Genomic DNA, 22,669 nt, shown 5'->3' on the forward strand with positions numbered 1-22,669 from the left:
AAAAAAAAGAAAAGAGCTCAGCTAAAACATTCTCCTAGACTTTCTACGGGTTTCCCATACACCTGCACTAGGAAATAGGCTGGGACATTTAAAATGGATTTACTTATATATCTGGCATCTTGATGCTCAAAGGCCAAAACTTTATTCAGTCTTGTGTGGTCTTTCTAAGAGTCCAGCTTCTGTTCCTTTGTTTAGTGGTAGCTGGCTTCAAAAATGAATGCTTATGTGTGTAAATATGTAGTAGGCCTTTGTTTGCATCTAGATGGTTATTGTCATATCCCGTAGACCATGCCCGTCACATGACTTAGCCAGAGTTAAAGTAGGTGGAGACTATAAAAGGGCATAACTACCAGGAGTGTGGCTCATCAGAGGTCATAAGGGTTAACAGGTCACTCCAGCCATCTACTACCAACACAGATGTCTTCTGTCATTTGGCTATTTGAAGAAGAATATATTACTAAGTAATTTGAATCACTACATGATTTATGTTCAGGATAAATGCATGAAATATTTTGATATAAAAAATAGAAAAAAATAAATCCAGCACTCTTATTTTGCTTCTTGTTTTTGCTGCTTCCTACTATTGAACTCACTTCCCAAAGTCCGAGAAGTTATCTCTTGTGTATTTCTGCCTCTACTCTATTGAATTACTGGGAGTGAGATTTCATAGCAAGTGTTACAGAACATAATCCCATAACCTGTCCCTGCATCCATGAAACATTTATGTCAGCTATATTTTCGTATATGTTTTACTTCTCCATATTCCATATTTTTCTTGTTATTCAAGTCCTTCACCCTTATTAATTACAGGAGTCCATTCATTCAGAGTTCTGTATAGATTCTACTCTATTTGATAAGATTTCCTGTGATTAAGCAATCTGATAAGAAGCCATTGCAATCTCTTCTCTTCTCCGATCTACTATTCTAACATTTATAATTCTGATAACTTTACCAACTATTAGACTCTAAATGAATATATATTGAAAACTGAAATCAAAGTGTAATGACTGTATCTCATTTACATTTTATAAGGTAACTGGCAAAATAACCTACAAATAAAAGACTCTAAATAAATTCATGTTTATCAAATAATTATGGTAATAATAATGAGATGAGGATTTGAAGCCAGTTCTTCTTTAACTAGACTTCACAATCTTAGTCATCTTGCACTACTGAATCATTATTAATAGGCTTGAGTTTCTCAAGGAAAACGTTTTTTTTAATAAAACTACAGATTTGTAATTAATCTTTTCTCTTTTTAATATATTAATGTTGCATAAAAAGATAAAAATCCAAAGAGAAGACTTTAATGTTCACCTAGTGATATTATCTTTTTTTAAGGAAAAAATACCATTAATGATTTACTAAAGAAAGATCAAAAACTTGTGGTGGAAGGGAAAAGAAATGTTGGGAAATATCAGGAAGGGAGACAGAACATAAAGACTCCTAACTCGGGGAAACGAACTAGGGGTGGTGGAAGGGGAGGAGGGCGAGTGTTGGAGGGGAATGGGTGACGGGCACTGAGGTGGACACTTGATGGGGTGAGCACTGGGTGTTTTTCTGTATGTTGGTAAATTGAACACCAATAAAAATTAATTAAAAATAAATAAATAAATAAATAAATAAATAAATAAATAAAACTTGTGGTGAGATTCTCTAACTCTCTGACTAGCTTTTACATCTTACAACCCCAATTTAATATTACAAAGTCCTATTTATGTAGCAATGATAAATGTTGGGCATAACAAGGAAAATAATTTGAGAGGATTGGAGTGGTTTGGAATAAGTTTAAAGGGGAAAAAACATACTCAGAAGATTTTGGAACCAATTCAAAAGTTATGTATTTTTTTTCTGACATTCAGTAAATGGCTTTTAAAAAAATACAACAGTAACTAATTAGTGGCAATCTTAACAACAATAATATACAGTCACATCAGAGATCAACAATATACATAGTGACAGATTTTAAAATTAAAAACAAATCCAAAAAGATCATATTCACTATTTTGGATGAGCATGTGGTATAGAGGCATGCCTAAAGGTCCTGGAATTTCTCAATTCATATATATTTTGATGTTATTAGAACTCTGGAAATACGATAGTGGAAGGAGAAAAAGTTTATGGAAAATATGCATTATATTGGAGAAGAATGGAACAAATTGCCAATAAAAAATTTTTTTCAGCCTTATTTGAGGTTTGCTTTAACTGAGATCTTTAACCAAAATTAGCCTTAATATAATTAGAAACCTCATCACAAACCATTCTAACTAATAAAAACAAATTTTTATCATTGCTCTAAATGTCTGAGGATTTTTCTCCTTTCTTAAGGGGGTGTAATTATCCCCAGTTTCCATCTTCAATTGATTTCCCAAATACATTACAATAAGAAAATGCAAATGTTTTGTCATTGAAAAGTTCATGAAAGCAACATACTAATTTCAGAACTCTCTCAATGGAAAAATATGAACAAAATTTATTTTTCACATACTTAACCTCCTTTTTTTATTCATAAAGGGTAACACTGAAATAGATTTTAGCTGAAAGACCCCTAAGGGATTCAGAAATGACTTCTGGGAAATTTTAGTTATTATAATTTCTATTTAGAATCTCAGCATAAAACAGTTATTTTCTTGTGGTTGTTGTTGTTGTTGAATAAAGTAATTCAAAGTCATTTCTTATTCTGCAAACATACAAAATAAAAATATGGTAAAATTGCTTCATTTTAAGCTTCTCATTTTTCTTCTATTCAGTGTTTTTTGCCTTGAGAACATTGTACATTAATGTGTTATTTTAAATGACCTGGCTTATTAAAAACAAAATTTCAAGACTTACTTGAATTAGTCTGTGCATTAATCAGGATCCAGTCAGTAAAGCAGAAATCAATACAGGTTTATGAAAATAGAAGGAAAAAAAAAGGGGGGAGGGATTTAAAACAAGGAATTGGTTAAATAGATTTTGGGAGAACTAAGAAGATAAGCAAGAAACAGTGAGATAGTCCAGATAGTTTCAAGGACAGGAAGTAATTATTTTGCAATTGAGAGACAAAGATGGAGGTGCTGCAGTTAGGACAGAGAGTCTAGGGCTGTGAAAAGGGAGCTAGAATCTTAGCAGTTTATCTGGAGTCCAAGAGGGAAGTTTGAGACCCTGCAAGGAGGAGACAGGTGTGGCAGCCAGAGGGAGAGAAGAGATGCAGCCACTGCAAGACATTTCATGAAGCAAAGAAACTTTCTCTTCTGGTCACATCAATCCCATGCTGCTAAATGCAATTCTCTTAGTTTACATAGTGGAAAAGGGAAGGGTGGTCTATGGATTTGAAGGCAAACTAGCAATTGATAAGCACAGTTTAGGAATGTAATTTGTCTCAACTACTTTTAAATGTAAATTTAAATAATTCAAAAATATGTTTAAATTGTATTTAAATTCAATGAATTAACATATCATGTATGGTTTTGAAAAGTTTATGTTGTTGTTATTGTTGAAGTAATTTCATAATAAGTTCAAAAGTAATGCACTCCAATTTTCTATGATGATGGAAATCCTCTGCATCTGCCCAATACTGTATTTCCAAGTCACATGTGGCCATTGAGAATTTGAAATGTGGCTAGTGTGACTGAGGAACTAAAGTTTGTATTTCATTAAATTTTAATTAATTTAAAATTGAAGGGCCACATGTGCATGTTGATTACTATATTGGTATAGCATGGATCTAGACATGTTAGGATAACCAAACTTGTTCAGACTTGTTGATCTAAAGTCTATAATCACTAAAAACTGATTGGCAAATGTGTCGAAGCTATTACAAAATGAATTTTGTATTATGCAACTAAAGTAAATCCTTAAGTATAATTACTTTAGGATTTCTTTACTTCCCTTTCATTTTCTCAACATAAAAAAAATAAATAAATAAACACCCTATTCAGAGTTCAGTTTGGTCTATTCTACTCAGAAATCTTTCCTTGGTATAGAAATATTTTTTCACTAAATCATTCATTTGTTTCCAAAGTCAGCAGAGAAACATGTTTTTCCCAGAACATTAAACATTTACTTAAAATAATTTTTGACTCAAAAATTCATAGACAAAACTTCAAAGAATAAAAATGTGTGAGAGAGAATTAAAAGAGAAGATAAACATCTAAGTGATCTCAAATTATAATACATTTTTGGGATCCAAAACACTTATTTATTATTTTGCCTTTAAGTAAAACAAATATGAAGTATTTTCTACTGAAAAAAATTATAGAGCTTTATTGAAGTATAATTCATATACAAAGAACTGCACGTATTAAATATGTACAATTTAATGACATGCAAACCACAATCAAGGTAATAGACACATCTACCACCTCCCAGAATTTTCTTTCATCCCTTTGTTTTCTTTTGTAGTAAGAATACTTAATATGACATCTACCTTTAACAGATTTTGAGGTACAAAATACCACAATATTATTTATAGTCTCCACGTTGTACAGCAGATATCTAGAATTTATCATTCTGGTGTGAATGAAATTTTATAACCATTGAATAACAACTTCTTATTTCCCCCACCCTTCAGACCCTGACAGTTAGTATTTTATTCTCTACTTCTACAATTTTGACTAATTTAGATACCTCATATAATGAAATCAAGAGGTATATGATGTTATGTGACTCCTGTATTTCACTTAGCATAGTATAATGTCTTCCAGGTTTATCCATGTTTTCACAAGGCAGATATTTAATTCATTTTTAAGGCTGAATAATATTTCATTGCATGTATATGCCACATTTTCTTTACACATTCAACTGTTGATGAGCATTTATGGAATGCAATGGAATATAATGGAATATATATTATTCTGTTATAATAATATATGTGATTCTGTTCCACAAATATATATCCAAAATAATATATATCCATTCCATATAATATATATAATATAAAATACATAATATATCATATCTTCTTTATTCATTCATCAGTTGATAGACGCTTGGCCTTTTTCCATAATTTGGCTAATGTCGATAAGGCTGCTTTGAGCATCAGGGTGCATGTATCCCTTTGAGTTAGTATTTTTGTATCCATTAGGTAAATACTGAATACTGTAATTGCTGAATTGTAGGATAGCTCTATTTTTAACTTTTTGAGGAACCTCCATACTGTTTTCCACTATGACTATACCAGTTTTCATTCCCACCAACAGTACAAGAGAGTTCTCATTCCCCACATCCTCACCAACACCTGTTTTCTTGTGTTTTTGATTTTAGCCCATTCTGACTGGTGTGAGGTGATATCGCATTGTAGTTTTGATTTTTATTCCCCTGATGTTGAGTATCTTTTCATATGTCGGTTTATGTCATTTGCAGATATCTTCTCCCATTCTGAAGGATGCTTTCTAGTTTTGTTGATCATTTCCTTTGCTGTGCAGAAGCTTTTTATCTTGATAAAGTCCCAATAGTTCATTTCTCTTTTTTTTCCCTTGTCTATGGAGACATATCTAGTAAGAAGTTGCTATGGTCAATATCAAATAAGTTACCGCCTGTGTTCTTCTCTAAGATTTTAATAGTTTCCTGTCTCACATTTAGGTATTTAATCCATTGTGAGTTTATTTTTGTGTATTGTGTAAGATAGGGATCCAATTTAAGGTTTTTGCATGTGAATATCAAATTTTCCTAACACCATTTGTTGAAGAGGTATCCTGTTATAAGTCTTTATATCTATGATATTTTCTGGTATTTAATCTTAATTTTTAGGCTTAGATTTGTGTATCATTTTTAAGGTTATAATTTTAGACCAAGCATTTTCTCAAATCATTAAAATTTCAAAAGGCATAATTTTGATGGAAATATAATACAGATAGATTTTAATTTACCTACTCATTTTTATATTATTCATCACATAGGTTGCTTTTTTTACTTTTAGCACTTTTGATAGTCTGATTTGAACATATTTTGAATTATTTTTATATGATGACTTTCTGTAATTACTAGGTCAAATGTTATAATGAACTGTTTTTAAGACTCTGGTTATGGGTTGGTAAACTGTCATCTGGAAATACTGATTAATTTCAACTCCCATCTGAAATATACAAGAATATATACTGAATCAAAATAAAGTAAGAACCTTAGAACCTAAATTTAAGTTACATGTAAGATATTAAAATACTAGTCACAGTTATAGACTCAGTGCTGAGGAACATTAATTTCAACTGTCTTTGAGTCAAATGGTTTTTAAGCCTTTATTTTGGAAAAGTATCTCTTAGATAGCTTGTTTAAAATAATTATTGATGTGTCTTAGACGTTATGAAGTGGTGTAAAAGATATAAGATATAGCATGCTATTTGTGCCCTCAAATCATGTACACTCTCAAATTAAATACAAACCATCACAAAACTGTAATATATGTGAGCTAATGGAATAAGCTACAGTACCCATCACTTCAGCTAACACCAAGATCATAATTGATATTTTTATTTCTCTTCTCCACCATACTCTATGGATTTCTTTTATCCTAAGCCAAAATATCACTGGTTCATGCTACTTTCTTAATAGGATGAGCCTAACCTTACTCCATGAGGAATATAAGTTTCTAATTCACTTGTCCTTACTTACTGGTTCATTCAATAGCTGGTTACCATTGTGGAAGCTTGAAGAGATGTTCCAGTGATATTGCTGTTTCCAGATATATTTCTGCCTTCCTGAATTGTGTAGCTGCCATATTAGTTCTGCATAATACTCTGTGTTAATTACCCTATCCCTTGAGTCCCTGCTGCCCCCGCCCACCCATCCCCCTCTCAAATCTTTTTTCTGTACTGACCCACTGGATGAGAAGCACAAAGTGACCACAAAGCAGATAAAGCATTGACTGCAAATACTACTGTGATCCTTTGTGAAAGGATCCCCCCCTTGAGAATCAAGATTTCTAATCCTTTGCAAAGGTTATTGTTGTAAAGACAGGAGCCAAAAATACAAGTAAGTCATTAGATTGACAGTGAGAGGAGAAAATCCTATTGTCTTTTTGTTTCATACACTCATTCAGTTGCTGGGAACACAGCTATATCTATCTATCTAATCCATCTATCTATCTATCATCTAGCATCTGTCAATCTCAGAGTACTGAGAAGAATCTGGAGCTACAAGTTGTTTCAAACTCATCTCAAGTTTCAGGGTCCAATTCTTCTAGCAAGTTCTTGGTTTTGACACAGGACATACGTTATGACTGCATTTTCAGGGACCTCTGTTGCTCTTCCAAATTTATATGAGACCAGGCACTTATTTTTAGCATGGTCTGTCATAAGTCTATGTGAGAAGAGAGACTTTTTAAAGGGTATCATAGAAGCTTTCTGGCTTTCAAGACATACCTTTAAATAAACTAACTCAAGGTATTAGTTTATTTATTAATTTAATTTAATTAATTTTTAGTAATGTATTTATTTTTTAATTGGAGTTCAATTTGCCAACATGTGGCATAACATAGCAATTTATTTTTAAACCATTTTATGGAGTTATAAATGACATGTAAAAGGAGTACACTATATATATATATATATATATATATATATATATATATATAATATAAACACACACACACAGAGGCTAGGTGTACATTTGTGAAACCATCACCACCATCAAGGCCACAGACAATTCTAAAGTTTATCCTGTGTCTAGTAATAGTAGTAGTAGTAGTAGTAGTAGTAGTAGTAGTAGTAGCAGTAGCAGTAGCAGTGGTGGTAGTAAAAACACAACATAACATCTACCCTCTTAGAAAAATGTAGCTATACAATACAATATCATTTGTTATAGGTATGTTGCTGTATAGTAGATCTCTAGAACTTACTTACAACTGAAACTTTGGACCTTTTGACCATCACCCGGCAATCATTATTCCACTGTCTGTTTCTATGACTTTGGCTATTTTAGATTCTACATACAGAGGAACTCATTTATCTTTATATGTTTGTCTTATTTTACTTAGCATATTGCCCTCCAGGTCTACCCACAGTACGACAAATGATGGGATTCCTTCTTTTTAAAGACTGAATAATATTCCATTGCATGCATAATGCATATACCACATTTTATGTTTTTAAGGCTTCCAAAGAAGTTAAGAAAAAGCATACAAGCGCACACTCTTTATGTGACCCTTGCCCCTTCATTTGAAATATCACAGCTTCCTTGTAACTGAGTACTTCATTTTCAACCTGCAGCTAATCACAGTCATTTTGTTAAGTCATGATCGTTTTGGTGCTACTACAAGTGGACAGTGATCATCATTCTAAATTACCAAAGAAATAGCGACTTCATTCTCTGTAGCTGGCCAACTGATCCAGCTTCAAAATTCTATCTGAAGGTTACGAATTCCTTTAACATAGGTAACCATGAAGGCAAAGATAAAGGCTTGAATAAAGATAGTTTATTGACAACATGATTTCAGAGAGTAGGCAATTGACACTGGTGATCTGGAAAGTCAAGGAAGAAAAATTAATGCAAAGGTGCAATATAAATTTGTTCACTCTTATGAGACACTGATACTCAATTCCATGGGACATTTCAAGATTTTCATGAAATGGATCTCAGAAACTATTAGTAGGAGATTAAAAGAAGGATATATATGTTTTATTTATTTTGTACTATCCCCTACTCATCAAAGGAGATCCTGTGTGCATCAGGTTCTGTATGCATTCAGATTGCATGCGTACAAATGCCAAACAACATTCATTTTTTTTATTCTACCTTGGAGTAACAGAGAAGCCCTTTGAAATAAGCAAAAAGCATATGATGAAGTACACAAGGCAAGGAACTGTAAGGTTTTAACTATGTGAACCTCAAAAGCCTATGTGGAACATATCCTTAAAACAGTGACTGGAGTGAAAAAAAATTGAGCCTGAGAAGTAATAGAATTATAAATCAGATACATTCATGATGCTATCTGATTCTTAACACAAAATAAGAAATCAATAAACATTTTCTGAATGAACAAATGAATGCATGTACGCAATTAAGATATAGTTAATAGTTACGTGGTTTAGGAAAGAGCTATTTATAAGTTTTTAGCAGAAGTAAATTTTGTGTATTGGTGAGTACTGTTTGCTTTATGCCTCTACATTGCTACCTTCAACTGCTAGGTCATTTAGACAAAATATTACAGTGGAATATCAATTAATAAATACATTTATATGTAGCTAATGTATATCCATTCATTTAGTTATATGGCTTGGAGAAGATGAAAACTCAAGCAGTCCCTTCTAAGTACTTTTTTCCCAGCTTTTCTTTTCCCCATATTGTTTAAGTTCTCTATCTCCAAACTTCTGGAAGAGTTGTCAAGGAAACCAGAAATTATAGTAACATAGACATTATTATTTATCTTAGGAAAGAAAACATGTACTGTTCATACACTGACCTGTTAGCTCCATACTCTTTTGAAGATAATAGCTGGAAAACAGCTATAATAGTCTAACCATTTCTTTTTAATTTTTCTCTTTGGTAGGCTCTATGTAATTAAATATATTTGGGGATTTGAAAGAGTGGATCCCCTGACTATCAAAGTATTAAAAACTGAATTATTTGGTTCTGGCCATGTGAAATAGTAATTTGTTCTTCAAGGATGCATAGCATTTTGGAATTGCTTATATTTTCATGGACGTGTCAGATTTTCTTTCTGAGACTGTTTTCTTCATTTTCTCCATTTTCTTAGGATTTGTATGATAAGTATCTTTAGATCTTTTTTTATTGTTAGAAAATGCAATGACTTAATCTTCAAGGGTACAAAATTTGCCAAGACAGTTTTTCTTTTAGTAGTGTTTCACTCATCTCTCACATTTTATTTTACTTAGCTACCAGTCAGGAGTGTTTTTTTGAAGCACTGGTAGGTATTCATATATGTTTGTGGGATTTTTTAAAGTGATTTTGAAAGGACAGTATTTTTCTTAATAAATACTGACTGGTCACATACTTGAACCAAGAATTCTTATTTCTTTTTTAGGGATTATTTCCCTAAACATTTAATATAATGAGCTTTCTGTTCATGCAAAACAAATGAAAAAACATTGCTCCATTTGCTTTTTCACTAAGCATGTACTCAATCAATCCTAAATTCTTGCACTATCTTAGGCACTGAGGGACAGGGAAAGAACAATTCCTTCACTGAGAAGCTGTTTGATCCATCACGTTTTCCTCTTTCATTTCCTCTCATATATTTTTATGAGAATGCAAAATTATATATCCACTATGAAACAGAACTTGACAACATTATACAAAAATTTGTTAACAGGTTGACTTAGAACCCTACTTCTAATAGGACTCTATTCAAAGGTATATCAGAAAAAGATAAAATGACATAGGCACAAATGTATTCACATAGCTATTATTTATTAAAATAAGATATTGAAAATCACATCAATATCATCAGTAGGATGGACTGAAACTATAGTACATTCACACAACACAGCACTACACATCTGTAAAATGAAATTCATATATGGACTTAAATAGAAGACATAATAAAGCAATGAAATCTAGGTATAGAACTTTGTAGACTGCATGAAACATTTTATGTAAGAAAAAGGAATACATGTATAAATGTAATGTTCACAAAAAATGATAGAAAGATTAAGAATAGTAAAAATAATTTCATTTAAAAGCAGGGAAATAGAACAGAATGAGCAGAGTAATGGAAGTGAAATTTCTGTGGATGTATTTGCTATATGCTTTTTTGATTACTGTAAAATTTCTTATTAAAAAGCCATGTAAGCAGGGAAGTGAATCAAGACTGATTATAGGCTTTGAATTGTCATATAATGTGCATACCCATGTAACCAACATCCAATCTAGGAATAGAGCAGTAAAAGTACTACAAAATCTCCTTCATACCCACTATTTTTTTTTCATACCCACTATTTAAGGATGACCTACCAATGACTTCAAGACCACCTCTGTTTTCTGTTCTGTCACTCTCTTTCTCTGTTTCTCTCTTTCCTCTCTGTCAACACTGAACTATTTTTGATCTCTAAATGAAACCAAACATGTATCCTTTTGGATCTGAATTTATTTCTGTCATCTCAATGGCTGTGAGATTTATTTATGTTGTATTTAACAGAACTCTATTTTTTTAGAGTTTTTAAAGGTAATCTAAAGTAATTTTTAAATTACTGTAGATTTTTCTATTGTATTATTATAACACAATTTATCCATCTATTCCGTTCTTGAAATTCTCCTTTGATGTTGCCAAAATTAGGATATCATGAACACTGCCGCTATGTACATTCCTTCCAGGTACTTCCATCCACATATGTACACAATTATTTTAGCATTTCTCCTAGTAGTAAAATTTCTATGTAATAGGGCTTGGATGCTTTCATCTCAAGTAGATAATGCCAAACAGTTTTGCAAACCGATTGTTGTGATTTACAACTACATCAGCAATGTGTGAGAGTTTTCTTTGCTCCTTATCTTTACTAATGTGTGAGATTGATGTATCATTATATTTTTTCTTATATCAGCTATTGAAGATAACTGCACACAGAAAAAATTGCACAGCTTGATGGATATCATCAACTGAACAAGCTTCTGAAACCACCATACCCATCAAAATATCTAACATTACCATGTACTGTATTTAATAGTGTCCCCCCAAAACTGTGTTCATCCAGAACCTCAGAGTATGATCTTATTTGGAAATGGGGCTTTTATAAGCTTATAATTAGCTAAAATGAGGTCATAGTGGATTAGGGGTTACCTAATCCACTTCTGGCATCCTTATAAGGAAGAAAAACAGAGACACACTGACACACGTAGAGGGAGAACCACACATGAAGATGAAGGCAGAGATGGGAGGGTAACATGAACGGTTGCCAGCAACCACCAAATATTAGGAGAAAAATGGAATATATTCTCCCTCAGAACCCAGAGGAAGAAATAACTCTGCTGATACCCAGATTTCAGACATCTAGCTTCCTGAACTGTGGGGGAATAAATTTCTATTGTTCTAAGCCATCGAGTTTGTGGTACCCTATTAGCGTGGCCCTAAGAAATGAACATATGACTCCATTCTCTTCTCCAAATTTAACACTGTACAGACTTAATGTAAATGTAAATCTTAGAGTATCTATTATTTTTATGATTTCTGTCACTTAACATTTTTTGTGAGGGTCATTTATACATTGTGTGCAAATGTGTTATATTTCATTGCTATGCATAATTCCTTTATATGAATATGCCACAGTTTATTTATCATCCTACATTTCACAACAGTACTATTTGTTTTGTTTTGCCTGGAACTATTTTTTGTACTTGTTTTGGTTAACATAGGTGCATACACATCTTTTGGGTATATAGTTAATATTGTTATTTATGATAATCATAATTTATGCCTCATGATTCTGGGCCTAGGATATCTAACTTTTGTCCTTTGTCAGCTGACTTCCTGTTAGTTTCTGCCAAAAGAAGAGATAGACACTGGAAGGCAAAATTGTAGACAATAAACCTTTCTGTTTGGCTTGCTTTCAACATAGAGCCAGCAAGATTTGGTGGCCTGGAGGCCAACTGTTCACTATTTTAAGTTCTATAGCCTTGGTAGATTTTAGAGTATATCTTCCATTTTTATTTTTCTGCTCCCGTGATATGTGTGTGTATGTGTGTGTGTGTGTGACATCTTATCTGTTCATCGATTTTTTTTAAAGATTTTATTTATTTACTCATGAGACACACACACACACACACACACACACACACACAGAGGGAGGGAGACACAGAGAGGCAGAGACAGAAGCAGGCTCCATGCAGGGAGCCCGACGCGGGACTTGATCCTGGGACCCCAGGATTGAGCCCTGGGCTGAAGGTGGCGCTAAACCGCTGAGCCACCCAGGCTGCCCATCTGTTCCTCTATTAATGGACACTAAGATTGTTTCGTATCTTGGCTATTGTAAATAATGCTGCAAGAAATATAAAAGTGTTATGTATTTTTTTTAATTGGTGGTTTTCTTTTCTTTGGGTAAATACCCAGTAGTGGAATTATTGGATCATATGGTATTTATATTTTTGATTTTTTTAGGAACCTCCCTACTATTTTTACAGTGGGTCTACCAATTTACATTCCCACCAATAGTGCATGAGGGTTCCTTTTTTCCTACATCTTTACCAACATTTATTATTTATTATCTTTTTTATTTTAGCCATTCTGACAGGTATAAGACAGTCTCTCACTGTAGTTTTGATTTTCATTTCTCTGAGGATGAGTGATGTTGAGCATCTTTCCCTGTGTTTGTTGACCATCTGTATGTCTTTGTTAGAAAAAAAGAATGTCTGTTTAGGTCCTCTGCTCATTATATAATAGGGTATTTTTTGGTGTTGAGTTGTAGAATATCTTTATATATTTTGGTTATTAACACTTTGTCAGATATATCATTTGTAAGTGTATCCTCCCATTCAGTTGGTTGCCTTAGTGTTTTGTTGATGGTTTCCTTTGCTGTGTACATCTTTTCATTTCGGTGAGTTCCTACTTTAGTTTTGTTTTTGTTTCCCCTGCCTAAAGAGACATATCTAGAAAAATATTGGTATGACCAATGTCAAAGAAATTACTGCCTGTGTTCTATTCTGGGATTTTTATGGTTTCCAGTCTCACATTTAGGCCTATAATCCCCATTTGAGTTTACTTTTTTGAATAGTGTTGGAAAATGGTCCATTTTCATTATTTTGCATGTAGCTGTCCAGTTTTCCCCACAACATTTTTTGAAGAGACTATCTTTTCTTCGTTGAATATTCTTGCCTTTTTTGTCATAACTTAATTGGCCATGTAATTGTGGGTTTATTTACGGGGGTCTGTATTCTATCATATTGATCTCTGTGTCTAGTTTTGTGCCAATACTATACTGTGTTGATTACTACAGCTTTGTAGTATATCCTGAAATCTGGAATTGTGATACATCCAGCTTTGTTCTCCCTCAAAATTACTTTGGCTATTCAGGGTCTTTTGTAATTACATACAAATTTTAGTATTATTTTTTTAGTTCTGTGAAAAAAAATGCTGTTCATATTTTCATAGATACTGTGTTGAATCTGTATTTTAACAGTATTGGTTCCTCCAATTCATGAGCATGGAGTATCTTTCCATTTGGTTGTGTTGTTTTTAAGTTCTTTCATCAGTATTTAATGGTTTTCAGTTAGAGTCTTTGACTTTCTTGGTTATCCCTAGGTTTTTTAAAGTTATTTTTGGTGCAATTGTATATGAGATTGTTTTCTTAATTCCCCTGCCCCCCTTTTTAAAAAGATTTTATTTATTTATTCATGAAAGACACACACAGAGAGAGAGAGAGAGACAGAGAGAGAGAGAGAGAGGCAGAGGCCCAGGCAGAGAGGCAGAGACTCCATGGAGGGAGTCTGACGTGGAACTCGATTCGGGTCTCCAGGATCACACCCTGGGCTGAAGACAGTGCTAAACTGCTGAGTCACCCAAGCTGCCCTTAATTTCCCCTCCATTATTAGTATGCAGAAATGCAATCCATATGCTATGTCACATCAACAAAATGAAGGATGAAAATCATATGATCATCTCAATAGATGCAGAAAAAGCATTCCACACCCATTCACGATAAAAACTATTCATGAAGTGAGTTTAGAAGAAACCTACTTCGACATAATAAAGGCTATATTATGAAAAATATCCAGCTAACCTCATACTTAATGGTAAAAAACCTAGACTTTTCCTCAGTTCGGGAAAAGACAAGGATGCCAATTCTTGCCACTTTTATTCAACATGGTACTGAAGTCCTAGCCACTGCAATCAGACAACAAAAAGAAATAAGAGGCAACTATCTTGGTAAGGAAGAAATTAAACTGCCATTATTTGCAGATTACATGGTATTATACATAGAAAACCTATAGATTCCACCAAAAACTATTAGAATTAATAAATGAATTCATTAAGTTGCAGGAAACAGAATTAACAAATGGATCGTTTTTAAGACTATTTTTAAATTTTTTTCTTCCTCTGGGTTTTTTTGCTTTGTTTTGTTTTGATTTACATTGTCTAGACCATTCCATGCCTGTGATTGTTTTATTGAATGTTGGGCATTGTATGTGAAAAAAACTCTAGCGATAGTTTAAGACTTTGGGTGAATTTGTTTTACTACATAGAACATTGTGGTCATCACTGTGGCTTGTCAGAAATTCCAGAAAATATTAAACAAATAGGTGATCAGATTATATGATTCTGGATTTCAAATCCCCTGAGGGTCAGGCTTTTTCCCATTTACTTCAAACTTAGGCTGTAAATGTAAAATCTGGGTCTATATTTTATTCTTATAATATTGAAATTATATACACATTTATATAACCCAAATATTAAATAAAAAAGAGAGGAATTCCTCAAATTGAAAAGTCATTAAAACAAATGATGTGACTTTTCATCAAGTCAAAGACATAAACACAAAGGAAAAAAATGTAGCATTTGACTCTAGATTGTCAGTCATTTTAAGAAAAAATTTTCAAAAAAGTTAAAAATCATAGCTGTCATATACATAAAGTTTTCATAAAATTATTAATTGAGAAAACTGAAATTGTTATCACTAATTCAAAGGAAAAACCAAAGAACTACATATTTATATACAGTAATGGAACATTTAAAAAATTTTGTAAAAACTGATTTATTCATTAAGCAATAATTACTTGCATGCCAATGGACACAAGTAATCTCCATTTATATGCACACAAGAGGCTTTAGCATACCATTGGAAGAACAACCTTCAAAATAATCTCTTTTGCCCATTCTAAATTCTTAATTTTTCTCTACAGTGGTATGTAGGGGCCAAAAAACAAAGCAGACAAAAAACTTGGGAGAAATTTGGATTTTCTTTAGCAGTATTTTTATATGATAATATTATTATTAATAGTGTTCTTATAATATTGTTATTTTGAAATAGCATATAGTACAATACATCAAATAGTAATTATAATCATGTTCTTAGGAACCTTCTCAACATAAAGTAGAAAATAAATTGTCTTAAATCTCTATAATCTTGCAGTTGAATTATAATTATTGGTGTGATCTTAAGAGTTTGTTTTTCTGCCTATAAAAATATACATTTCTTTTACATATCCCATGATAGTCCTCACAACTCTAGCACTCAAACCATCATACAAATCAACTAATTTTTTAGAGGAAAAATAGGGACTTGGTAAACAAATATTTCTTTCCTGTGCAATAGGAAATTAAAATACACACACACACACACACACACACACACAGCCCACCACCACAACCATCTGAAGTGGCCCTGCCTTTAGATACAGCTTAGTCAATTTCAAGTCAATAAAAAGAAAAAGATAAAGTGAAGGAAATATTTCTGGATTAAATAACATTAAAAATTTATAATATAAAAGAGATAATAACTTTGACAAGTGAATTTCATTTCCTTTTTTGTATCCTCTTTCAAAAATAATGCTCTGTAAAAATTCATGTATTAGTTGTTCAGAGAATTTATATGCTGACTGGATAGGAGGTGTCATTATATAATTATTTTAGTTTCTTAGATAAAATAATAACATTTTACTTTTGTAATGAAATGGAGTTTTGAGCTGCATAATGTAATATTTATGGATGAGATGTTAAAATGTCTTGAATTCACTTTAAAATATTCCAACAATAAAGAGGTGCAAGAAGGATAAATGAAACAAGCATGGTAAAATGTTGATAGTTGTTGAAGCAGAGTGATAAGTGCATGAGTGTTTATTGTTCTTTATTCTTTTTGGTAAAAGTCAAATGGAAATAAATATGCATGTATTAATGAAAATGCTCTCAATAGGGGAAAAAGAAACATGTTTTAATTTCTTGTTTTCCCAGTGCATTGTTCTATGTTTTGCAAAAACTACTCATTCCTTAAATATTGGAAGAAAATAAAGTTCACAAAACCAAAGCTATTGTTTTACTAAATATTAGCACCTGTTTATTCATAGTAGAATTTATATTGTGACAAGGCCAACAAATCAGTCACATATGATACATCTGCCAGAACATAGAGACTGTTATATCAATGGGAAATTTCTTTGCAAGACTAAACATCATAATGGGTGTTTGACTCAAATACCAATGCATATTATGTGAGTTGAAACTAAAAGCAAAATTAATGGTAGGATTGCGTTCCACCAAAGATCTACTAAGCAAATTATATGGAGACAATTCATTATACATTTAAGAAGAAAGAGAGAAATAAGAGATTAAGTAGCTTCCCCAATAAAGAAATCAAATCATTTTTGCCTCTGCAACCTCAAAGCTTGGAGTAGTTCTCAGTCTTAGATATAATCACCTAAAATCATTAAAAATAACGATAGCAAAAAAAATGATAACAAGAAACTGTAAGATTATATAGATTTAAAACAGTTTATTTCACCTAACATGGAAAAGAAATCAGAGTCTCTGTGGAGTTAGTTTAGGAATTTTGAAAAGCTCAACATTTGCTTTTTAAGAGATCCAAGACTAATGGGATCCTTGGGTGGCTCAGTTGGTTAAACGTCTGACTGGATTTCAGCTCAGGTCATGATCTCTGGGTCATCAGCTCTATGCTAGATGTAGAACCTGCTTAACATTCTCTCTCTCTTCCTCTGCCCCTTCCCCCTCTGCTTAAACTCTCTCTCTTTCTCTCAAAAAAAAAAAAATCCAAGATTGAAAATCAGTATAAAACTTGAAAGTCATGCAGTAAATGTGTAATGAGAAAAATGAATAATAACAGCTATCGTTTTCATGAATAGTGATGTTATATGGAAAAATAAGTGAATTGTATATGCAGGTAGGAAGTTATAATCCACTTAGGAGATAAATAAGAGGTAACAGTTCAAAGTATTTAATAGTAACAGCCATTTGATGCTCAAAATTAAGTAAGAGACATGATGTTTTTTTTAAATCATTATTTTGAATGCAGTATTTAATAAATAAAACTACTATACCAACATGCTGATGATAAGTCAAATGAGATTGAAGTTCTAAGAATGGTCATTGAGCTAACCAATGAGATCATTTTATGATTTACCAAGAAAAGACTTTTTGGTTGTTTGTTTTTTATGGTGAGAGGCAACAAACTATAGTGAGAAGAGGAATGGCTAGAAGATGAAGGGCTGAATTTAGTACACTGTACATGAGATAGAATAAACTGGTACCCAGAGGGCATATTTGAATAGCCGATGTTTTCTTCAGCCTACATGGTATCTTGTTTTTGCTGTTGCTTTATTGCATTGGTTATGGATATAGTTCCCAGGTTCTCAGAATGCTTTATGCTCTGTATTTTTGTCTGCTGTCATTAACTAATTTGTTTTATCTGACCAAACCCTGGAGTATTTGTTTGTGACCTAAGAATTGAGACCACTTGAATGAACATTACTCAAACATTAGGACCGGTAACTAGGACTACCTATGTCAGTATGACATAGGTCATACTTGGAAGATAAGTCAATAAACCGGTAACTAGGACTACCTATGTCAGTATGACATAGGTCATACTTGGAAGATAAGTCAATAAACCAGTAAATAATCTCACTATTTGCGCTAAACAATTCTTACCCACCATTATCTGAACAAAGGTTGTTAAAAAGGACAAAGGAAAAGTCAGAAATTTGAATGGACTAATAATTCTGCAGCGAAAATATATATACATCTACATATGTGTATGTGTGTGATATCTAGCTATATTTTTATTGGTTTCCAGAATATATCTAAAAAAATGACAACCACAGTTCATTTTATAAAGCAACTATAACCTATATACATGTATGACAAGATTATTAAATAAAATAAATATGTAGACCTCTCATTTAGAGAAACACATACATAATATTTGGCCTTTATTGTGATTAATTATATTAACAGAATAATGTAAACTTTCCCTGAATTTATGTTCATAATTTATAATTAAATTTATTATCTTATTAAAATTTTAGATACTTTATAGGCAAAGATCCATAGACTAATTTCCCTCCTAGTTCTACACTACTTAGAATTCTTTTTACATGCTGTTGTTGGGCCAGCATACTCAATTATTGGTGACTGGAGAAAGTAACCAGAAATTAATTAGAAAAAGAGGGTGCTAAGCTTGGTAAATTGAACTAGAGTAATTGTGGTTAGCTATGGGGCTTCAGGCATCTATAAAATGGAAAAATGGATTTTTTTTACCTTGCCTAATGATATAATGATATAATGACAATAATGCCCCAAATTTTATACTAACTACTAAACTTTTCTGCAAGCCATATCCCATCAAAACAAATAAGTGATAGCTTAGTGTTGCTGCCAGTATCCAATGTGATAACAAAACCATTTATCTATCTTAAAATGAGATCCATATATGAGGTATTACAAAATTAGGCTTGAGTATTTTTACAAGCCTTGATTCAAAACGTAGAAGTCTAATTGTCAACTTTAATGTAGATTACCAAAATAAACCTTTAACAGAATTTTTTGAACATTTGTAGTTAGTAGCAATTCTATTTTTTTTCTAGAATTACAAAAACAAGCTTTTATGAAACAAATTCTCACTAACATACATTCTATTAGTATTCAGGAATGAAGAGGAGAATATGGAAAATGGATAAAATAAAAGTTTAAGGGAGTGGAGTGACCAAGGGTGGACTGGAGTGTATCATACCAAGGCAAGCTTTACTATACATGTGAGCCTAACAGTATTAAGCTCAGTTTTCTCCTATGACTAGATTAAGGGCAATAATATATTACTGCACATATATATGTGAAATAATGCATGTTAAAAATACTTTAAAAACCATTTTGTGCTATATACACCATTAGGTGATATATGTAAACAGTGAATGTTTTATTAACAACTGTCAAAAAGTTGCATCTTGAATCAATAAAATCATGACACATTAAATATGAAAATGCCTACATTATCAGCTAATGTGTTGATACTTGGAATATATATATGTATATATATATATATATTTATCTTCTTGGACATATATAAATGTATGTATTTATCTCCTTTAAAATTTTCTATAACAGTTATCCAGTAGGATTAAACCAGAAAAAACAATTACAATATCCAAGGAGATAAATACTTCTTATATTGTACTAATTACTAAAGGAGAAAAAAAAATCCTAAAAGTGAAAAAAAGAACAAACAAAAACAACCTTTCATTTATATTTCAAAGTGAATAGTAGAGAATTCTTATTTAAGGAGGCATATTCTCAGAAGGAGTTCCATACCTTTCTTCTGATTCTTAAATGTTGCAGCTTTTATCAGGAGAATGTAAGATTTATGAATGCATTTATAGTTTGCTATTGATTTTGGTCATTTCAGTGCCCATTAAAGTAAGATGCATTTTGACTGTTATTTCCACTAAGCCATCCTGGGTCATGTAAATGAAATAAGCAATCTGCCCTGTATTTGCACTCTAGAAATACAGGCATGGATAATGGCAATAATGAATATTCCTTTCTGTTCTGGTCACATTTAAGTCTATCTGAAGTGTTCTATGTACATACTTCATATGTCTATTGCATGAACCAAGCAAACTTTGAAAATATTAGAATGGTTATTGCATGTAGAATATTATTTTTATTAATATTATAGACTCATACCCACAGATACTGAAATAAAAATCATAGCTATCAGTTCTCTTAACATTACTTACAAAAACATACTCAAAATCTAATTTTAAAAGCCTCTCATAAGCTGAATATTTTTTAAAGGGAGATATTCAGAGATAGCCAAATAATTCAATAGTAAAAGACTGTATATTGAGAAGTCTGAAATTCTCATCAGCAAGATCTTATAATCTAATTATTAGATACATATATAATTTAAAATGTATAAAAGTGGATATTAGAAGCAAGAAATGGTCAAAGTTTGCTTCACAGAGATAAAAGCAGGTTTGTTGAAAAAATATATTCAGAAATCCATTCTTCTGTAATGTCTTAGCCAGATTCTATAAATCTCCTTATTTAAATAAATCTTCAGCTTTTTGCAACGGGTTTGCTGCCAGAACACAGGTGTGAAAACGACCACTAAACTGAAACCAAAAAAAAGGAAAGGAGAAGACTCACATCAACATCGTCATCATTGACACATAGATTTGGGCAAGTCTACCACTACTGGTAGATGCATAGATTTGGGCAAGTCCACTACTGGTCATCTGATCTATAAATGTGGTGGGATCGACAAAAGAATTATGAAAAATTTGAGAAGGAAGCTGCTGATATGGGAAAGGGCTCCTTTAAGTATGCTGGTCTCGGATAAACTGAAAGCTGAATGTGAATGTGGTATCACCATTGCTATCTCTCTGTGGAAATTCGAGACCAGCAAGTATTATGTGACCACACTGATTCCCAGGGCATAGAGACTTTATCAAAAACCTGATTACAGTCACATCTCAGGCTAAGTGTGTTGTCCGGATTGTGGCTGCAGGTGTCGGTGAATTTGAAGCAGGTATCTCCAAGAATGGGGAGCCAGATGAGCATGCCCTCTGGCTTACACAGTGGGTGTAAAATAACTAATTGATGGTGTTAATAAAATGGATTCCTCTGAGCCACCCTACAGCCAGAAGAGATACAAGGAAATCATTAAGGAAGTCAGCACCTACCTTAAGAAAATTGGCTACAACCCTGACACAGTAGCATTTGTGCCAGTTTCTGGTTGGAATGATGACAACGTGATGGGGCCAAGTGCTAACATGCCTTGGTTCAAGGGATGGAAAGTCACCCATAAAGATGGGAATGCCAGTGGATCCACACTGCTTGAAGCTCTGGATTGCATTCTCCCACCAACTCATCCAACTGATAAGCCCTGTGTCTGCCTCTTCCAGACGTCTATAAAATTAGTGGTATCAGTACTGTCCCAGGGGGCCGAATGGAAACTTGTGCCCACTGGCATAGTGGTCATCTTTCCTCCGGTCAATGTTACAACTCAAGTAAAGTCTATTGAAATGCACCATAAAGCTTTGAGTGAGGCTTTTCTTGGGGACAATGTGGACTTCAATGTTAACAACATATTTGTCAAAGATGTTCATCGTGGCCACGTGGCTGGTGACAGCAAAAATGACCCACCAATGGAAGCATCTGGCTTCCTGGCTCAGGAAGGATTATCCTGAACCATCCAGCTTCTCTGACTATCCTCTTCTGGGCCGTTTGCTCTTCGTGACACAAAACAGACGGTTGCTGTGTGTGTCATCAAAGCAGTGGACCAGAAGGCAGCTGGAGCTGGCAAGGTCACCAAGTCAGTCCAGAAAGCTCAGAAGGGTAAATGAATATTATCCCTGGTACCCGCCACCCCAGTCTTAATCAGTGGTGGAGGAAGGGTCTCAGAACTGTTTGTGTCAATTGGCCATTTAAGTTTAATAATAAAAGACTGGTTAATGATAACAATGCATCGTAAAACCTTCAGAAAGAAAGTAAAATGTTTTGTGGACCATTTGTGTGTGTGTGTGTGTGAGTTTTAAGTTATTAGCTTTTAAAATCAGTACTTTTTAGTGTAAACAACTTGACCAAAAATCGGTCACAGAATTTTGAGACCCATTTAAACAAAAGTTTAAAAAAAAAAGTTTAATGAGAAAAAAAAATAAGTCTTCAGACTAATCTCCTACTCTTTCAAATAGGATTGAAACAGTAACTTTCTCTTTAGACTCAAGGGCTAACTGTAGTTATATCAAGTTCCAAATAATGAATTAATGAGTTTAAATACCTGGTGAATTTTCTACTGAA

The 22,669-nt window shown here is 32.8% G+C and overlaps 1 pseudogene; it reads left to right on the top strand.

Moving 5' to 3' along the window:
- Positions 1 to 20,808: 20,808 nt before the first annotated feature.
- On the top strand, positions 20,809 to 22,109 carry LOC121487163 (annotated as a pseudogene).
- The last annotated feature ends 560 nt before the right edge of the window (positions 22,110 to 22,669 follow it).

The sequence above is a fragment of the Vulpes lagopus genome, chromosome 1 (genome assembly GCF_018345385.1).
Source record: "Vulpes lagopus strain Blue_001 chromosome 1, ASM1834538v1, whole genome shotgun sequence".
Taxonomy (NCBI): domain Eukaryota; kingdom Metazoa; phylum Chordata; class Mammalia; order Carnivora; family Canidae; genus Vulpes; species Vulpes lagopus.